A 7,640-nucleotide genomic window follows, 5' to 3' on the forward strand; every position below is an offset into this window, starting at 1 on the left:
CTGATTTTTAATTGTGGGATCATTGCTCTAATTTGGTCAAAGTTGAGAAACCACTTCTAAATTATTTTTTTTCTATCGTTCATGCAATTTGAATACAAAATTGAGGAACAATTACTACAGTTTTCTTTTGTTTTCTGATTCATGAAATTTGAACTCAGAACATATGTTCCATCTGAGACTAATTGTCGCGTTGTTCATATGTATATACTTGAATATGCAAGTAATCTTTGCACATCTCAATATTTTCTTCTCCAAAAACTAAGATTGGAGCCAAATGCATACAATGAGTGGCTCCCTCAAACCAAATTTGCGTATGGGACAACCCAAAGAAAAAAAAAAGTTTTAATGAAATCCTCGGTACTATTCACTTTTATCGAAAAATCATATTTTTACCTTTCTCTGATATTTTTCACTACACTTTTATTTGTTATTTTTCATTAAAACTAAAAAAAAAATTAGGTTTTACGTTAGTTTTCCTAAGAAAAAAAAATTATCATCCCACAATTCAGAGGTTTACAAATTACAGAGAAGAAAGTAAACAGATATTATATGGAAATTGGTGAAACAAATAATCTGTTGCTGAGCTTGGTCATGCTTGGTGAATATTGTGGATGGCTGCAGTGATGCTTTTACAATCAAATTCCATGATCTTCATCCAGTTCTCAAAATCTCCAATTTCCTACCTCACCAAAAACCAAAAATTTGAAATTTAAAATAACCCATGTTTAAAAATTCAACATTTATTAATTAATTTACTGGATTGACAAAAAAAAAAAATTACTGGAAAATTGAGGAACACAAAATAAAAATGGAACCTTGATGGCAGTGTTCATAGAGTGAGTGACAGAAAGCGACTGATCGGTCTGTTTGCTGAATCGTGCAATGGTGGCAGCCAAAGCCCTAATTTCATACTCGATTCGCTTCTCGTTTACGAACGCCTCTTGCACGCGCCGCCGTTCACCGCCTCCACCATCAGGTCCGCCGCACGCGCTGCCTTCTTGATCGCGTCCTTCTTCGCCTTCTCTGCCAAAATCAATCACGACTAATCACTCAAGTAATCCGCAACTAATTCAATTTCAATAATCCAGCGTCTTTTCTTCAAACCCTAAAATCGGATTCGAAATTGGATTTGGGGGAACCGAGTCAACTCACCGGTGGCGTCGCGGAGTCTGAGGGAGGCGTGGTGGTGATCCTGGACGAGCTGGAGCAGAGCTTCTTCTACACCTCCCGGCTCTGGCTCCGACGAGAACGAGAAGGTTGACGGCGATGCGACGGCGCCATGGGCCAGTGGAAGAGACGTTTGTGAGTGCATGCTGTGGTCGTTTGAAATGTACAAATAAAACGGTAACTCGCATAAATTAAGACAACCCAATCTTTTGTGTTGGCCCTAAATTTTCATGGGCTCACCTCTGTATGGAAGCCCATTTGTTTGGGTTGGGTTCAGCGCAATAGGCACTAATATTGTTATACGCCACTGCCATCACTAAAGTTCAGTTGTCTCTTCACTTCTAAGTAAAAAGATTCGAATTTAACTCTTATGAGTGACAAGTTTAATACGTAATTATGGTTAGTTATGACCTAAATTACACCTCTCCAAAATCGTTGTATCAAAAAATAAAATTGCAAGACTGTCACAATTTTATAAAGTCCAACTTTTTAATTGGTTACCACTTTTAGTCATCTTTTATTTTCAATCAATCCCCTGATTTTACATATCCGCTTATTTTCTCTACGATTTAACTTCTAATACATGCATAAAATGTTGAATATTTCTAATACTAATAAATAAAACTGAAAATTTAACTTTCCCCCTCCAAACTCATTTTTTCTAGCCTCTAGCCCATCATATAATATTTATCCGAATAAAACCCAATGATTAGGATCCAACTAAGCAACTTACCAAATTAAGTTTGTGTGTCTGTTTTTATAATTTTTGGATCCCTAATATACCCCATCTAAGCAAGTATGGAAAGTTCTTGTAATTTTGTTTTAATTGATCACGTGCATTGAATTTGGCGAGGTCTTGTAGCCATGAAATATGGTTCTAGATGGAGGAATTAATTTGGAAATTTTTTTAGTTTTGACAATAAATTTCAATTTGAATATACCTAATTTAGTGTTTATTTTCAACAATATCTATTGTTTAATTTTATGAAAATAATCGCCTACTATGAAAATTAATTTTATGAAAACAATATCTATTGTTTAATTTTATACCTACAGTATAATTACATGAAAATAGTTTACCTACTATGAAAATTAATTTTTTGAAAACAATATCTATTGTTTAATTTTATGAAAATAATTTACCTATTGTATAATTACATGAAAATTAATGTGCCTACTTTTTAAATTTGTAACAAAATTAATTTACCTACTTCTTATCATGGTATTAGTATACATAAATGTAGAATATATGTCCGTATATATTTGATCTAATTAGGTTTTGGATTGGAGGAGTTCACACAAAATTAAAAATATATTAAACAAATTAAATGTCTAAAAGAAACGTATAAGAGATTTGGTGGCATGATTTTGTAAATAAACACAAATTTATGGACATCTTTTATCCAACATGACATCATATTTAAAATTTGGGTTTTATTTAGAAGTTATAATATATGTGGGTTTTTGTCTAGAGTTTAAGAGTTGCAAGGATTTAAATCTAAAGAACCCTAAATAAAACACGTATTATATTTGATGGCACACAAATTGGCCAAGTTGGTCTTAGTTTCTAATTTTAATTTTTGTTAGTTTTGAAAAGCTTCCAGATTTAATCTTGAATGCTCTCTTTGAAGATTGCATGCTTTCTTAAAGTATTCGAATAATATTAACTTTGAACGCATGCATGCATAACATGTTGCTATAAGAATAATTTGACCTAATATAGAATCCGGTGAAAAAGCCATAAAGCCATAATCTACAAAGATTACCTTCTCCTCTTTATAAGATTCTCAATGCTCAACTAACAATAGGTTTCAGCTCAATAATGTGCATATTTTAGTTTGGGTGGTGCTATCCACACACCTATTTTTACTTTCCACACACCATCTCAATTTCAGTTGTCGAATGGAATGAATTGAAGATCAAAGGATAAAAATCAACAATGAGTGTGTAGAAAGTAAAATGGGTGTTGTGGATAGAACCAACCTTTAGTTTAGTGGATAAAACACGCACTATAATTTGAGTAAATAGTAACACTAAGTGACAATATGATAGTTACCGACAGATTTCTTGTTATGACCAGGGTTCAATAAAGAAGTTAGAACTTTGACTTGTTTATTAGTGTTTGATAAATAATTGAAGCTAGCTTTTGATTGTAAGAAACTGAATATGAAGGGCTTGTCTGCTAGGCTTAGGAAAGGAGGCTGCACATAAAAGTCAAGCTCACTATGCTTTGCTTTTTAAGTAGGTTGATTAGATAGAGTTTAGCCCCACCCAAACAGTCTTATAGTTCAATCATATTTTGGATTCACTCTAGTTGATGTATATATGAAAAATCCTATTCTATCAACTAGGATACTCTTATGGTTCTCTTTTTTGATTGCTTTTTATGGGGTGGTGACTTTTGTGTAACCATTATTTTAAGGGAAATAAATATGCAGGTTAACTTCACTAAGACAAGAAAACTCACTAGACGAAATTAGTCTTTTATAGCGCACGATGCATGTAGTAATAATTAAAATGTATTCCCATTGTGGAATAAATTGCCAGCTCAAGAAAACAAGTCACATTTATCCATGGCTCCCTGTCTAATCATGGTTTATGGTTATGTGATTTAAAATTGTTTATTTTTCAGAGCTTTTGAAGGTCTATATATGATATAATATAGGGGTGAACAATTGTTATTTTGAGGTACGGAATTGGGTTTGTGAATTATCAACCATTTATGGTTTCCGGGCAGTTGCGACGAGTCATCTCTCACCTAGGCTTCTAGGGTTTTCTCTACTAGTACTAGCATGAGTGACTTCATCTTTCTGTATGTTGTTCCTTCTTAGGGCTACGCACTTTGTACGTTTAAGACTTTCTTTTATGAATGTTTCACAGCCTTTAACCAAAAAAAGGTTTAACACCAAACATTTGCAAAACTTTCATACTTTGTAGGTTTAAGACTTTCTTTTATGAATGTTTCGCTGCCCTTGACCAAAAAAAAAGTTAACACCAAACATCGTAGCAAAACTTTACTTTAGAACCACTCCATGTTTTGCAACACATTTTTCCAAAAGAGAGAGAGGTATCCTCTTCATATAATAAAAGTTTGAGCAGCAGCATGCTTAACACATTACATTTACTGAAAGTAAAAATTAAAAAAATAAGAGAGAATATATGGTGTCCGGAGGGTAAGTGCTCAAGGTTGCATCGCCATTTGTCATGGGTTCAGATTCTCTTTGGCTCTTACTGCTTAAGAGTCTAATAACTAAGAAATCTAGATTGTTTAAAAGGGAGGATTCTAAGTTTTTAGTTTGTGTGAAGCGAACCAATAAAATAAGTTAGTATGGATGGTCAAATTCCATTTGAGTGAATTGAACTCTTTGATCCTCAAACTCCAAACAATGAAAGAGGATCTCAACTCATTTGCCCATGGGCCATGAGTGAAGAGACAGCATATAATGATATAATACGTTTAGGGTAGTTTGAGATCTGTTTTACAGTTTTACCACTTTTACTCTTTACTACTATGTATATACATATATAGACACACAATTTTCAAATCGCCGTATCATAAAACAATGACATGGTAGAACAACTATGTATTACATTCATAAGACTGTATCTGCATGAAAGAAAATCCATCAACCAGTATTTTTTTATATGTAATCTTTAAATTTTTTAGGTCTGCATGCTGCCTAACTTTGAAAATTTGGTCCCTTAAATTTTGTTAAAATTGAAATAAAATTCGGAAGTGAAGAAAATATACCTTGAAGGCATGAGTCCACATGCCAATTATCTTGTCTAATCGAACCTAATGCTAACGGGTTTTTTAAAATGACATCTAATCGAACCTAATACCATCTGGTATTGTCCAGAATACTACCAGATAAGAAAAATAAAGGTTGGGGTATGGCCCAATATTCCTCTTAAATAATTCAAGAGTCGTATTAGCTACAATGGTGTCTGCTTAATTAGCTATACATACAACTGGCATTGTCACTGTCACACTCAAAATTCAAATGTCACTTCCAAACCCTACCTATGATAGCTCTCTACCAACGGATAAGATTTATTTCCAATGAATTTGCCACTGTAGCAGTATTCAAAACAATAACACGATGTTATCATATGAAATAGGCTTATTTTCAAACATCGTTGTGGGTCATACTGAAGAACTATAGTTTCCTACACACATTGGCAATAGAGGTAGATCCATTACTCTAGCTTCGTGGTGTCCCAATGTAAGACATTCAGACGTGTCCAACGCGCAAAATTTTTTCTCATACATTTAGTCGAGCACATGTGGATATGTCATCTACCTATACTTGTTGAAAGCTTCCCAAGCATGCTACTTGGATATGTCGAAAACTTTCAGGGGGCGTTTGTTGCGCCGGACTATCTCGGACTGGACTAGCTTCAAGGACTAAGTTGGACTGACTTAGACTAGACTAAGCTGGATTAACTTAGTGAAGCGTTTGATGCAATGTTGGACTAAGAAGTTGGATAATAACAAATTCTAATATTATATTATTTAATATATAAATTATTAATATTTTATTATGATCTAGGTGACCGGAGATGACGAGGAGTCTATCGGGAGTGGTTGTTGAGCATGACGAGGACGAGAGATGATAGTCTTAGCTAGTCCCATGGTTATTGGGGGGTCTCGCTAAGACCTCTTAGTAAAGGGTTTTGTCCATGCTAGTCCCCTTTAGTCTCATTAATGTTAGTCCCAGCATGGAACAAACACAATATTGGACTAACAGCTAGTCCAGTCCAGTCCAGTTCTACTTAGTGAGGCCAAACAAACGCCCCATCAACATCTGATGTGGAGCATCACTTGCCAAGGCCCAATAGTTTATAAGCATTCTCAGTTTGCATCTGCAAACCCACCCCGGCGCGCGGGGGCGGGCGCGCACACACTCAAAACACAAATTTCCCGACTTTCCTAGTGTCTTGAAGTTGAGACCGATAGAACCCATCAATCCATAGAGTCATTTCGCGACCTTGCCCTCTTTTACCCCTAATTTTTGACTTTCGTAGGATCCCAATATTAAGGATAGTTTTGTAAGAGACAAGAGTTAACAGTGTCAATTTTGTAACTACTTGATTTTTCTGATATAGGTGGTTATAGGATAGTTAGATTTGTTATGGTAAGCTGTCAAGTGCACATCTATTGTTTAAATACCAACTGATGTAATTTTATCATTTCATTCAATGGAATACATTTCCTAATATGGTATCCTTCGCCTCTGTCTTACAACCGACTTCAATCCTTTTCTTCTTTGCGACTTCTCTATCACGCTTCCTTCTTTCTCCTCTCTGAAACCCTAACTTGCAGCAATGGTGATTGCTGCTTCTCTTTCCTATAAATCCGCGTCACCAGTTCATCCTACTCTGAAGGTCAATTAGTGCCCTAATTCCTCTGAAACCTCTTTAATTGCTTCGATTACGATTCAGAATATCAGTTCAATGGTTTCGATCAAGCTCACTACCACTAACGACCTCACATTGAGTGCATTGTTTGCTCCAATTTTTCGAATATACAATCTCACCGAGATTGTTGACGGCTCGATTGAAGCTCCGCCTAAAGTTCATCGGGATTCATCTGGTAACCTAATCTTGAATCCTGAGTACATCGCTTGGTTTGAGAATGATCAGAATATTCTTATCTGGATCAACTCAACTCTCTCTAAATCTTTGATTCCATATACTATTGGTGTAAATTCATCTTGAGAGCTATAGTCCAAGCTTGAATCATGCCTTGCAGCGGCCTCACAATCTCACATTTATAAACTCAAATCTGGACTTCGTAACATCTCCAAAGGCAAATCCGCTACTGCTGCCTATCTTCAACAAATTGAGAAGATCGTTAATGCTCTTGCCAGCACTGAAGCTCTGGTTGAGGACTCTGAACTTATCTCTATCACACTTCATGGCTTGCCATCTGAATATGATTCCTTTGTTGATACGATTCAGTTCCGTCTAGGATTTACAACCATTGATGAACTTCATGGCTTGCTTCTTAACAAATAGATTCAACTTGCAAATCGCAAGAATGCTACTACTTCTTCTAACGTTTTTCAAGCTTTCAATTCAAATCTTGGATCATCTACTGGAATTCTACCTACACCGACCTCAAATTCTAGTTCCCAAGTCTTTCTTGCTCAGAATTCATCCCACTTCAAGCAATATCAAGGTCGTAACCAAGACCGAAATCAATCAAACCCTAGGTCTTTTTAGAATAAGGGAAATTTCTCTGGTTATCGTGGCAATAATCAGCGTCAAAATTACAATCGCTATAATCAAAGGAATAATCGTGGAGGTCATTCAGGCTACAATTTTTCTGGAATAATCGTGGAATTACTACTTGGAAAAAAAATTACTTGACAAAAGTTAACAGTGTCAATTTTGTAATTACTTTGATTTTCTGATATAAGTGGTTATAGGACAGTTAGATTCATTATGGTAAGTTGTCAAGTGCACAT

At 35.2% G+C, this 7,640-nt stretch overlaps 1 pseudogene; it reads right to left on the reverse strand.

The window, feature by feature from the left end:
* Window positions 1-460: 460 nt before the first annotated feature.
* LOC126614595 (biogenesis of lysosome-related organelles complex 1 subunit 1-like) lies at window positions 461-1,359 on the reverse strand (annotated as a pseudogene).
* Window positions 1,360-7,640: the final 6,281 nt, after the last annotated feature.

Source organism: Malus sylvestris, chromosome 3 (genome assembly GCF_916048215.2).
Source record: "Malus sylvestris chromosome 3, drMalSylv7.2, whole genome shotgun sequence".
NCBI classification, from domain to species: Eukaryota; Viridiplantae; Streptophyta; class Magnoliopsida; order Rosales; family Rosaceae; genus Malus; species Malus sylvestris.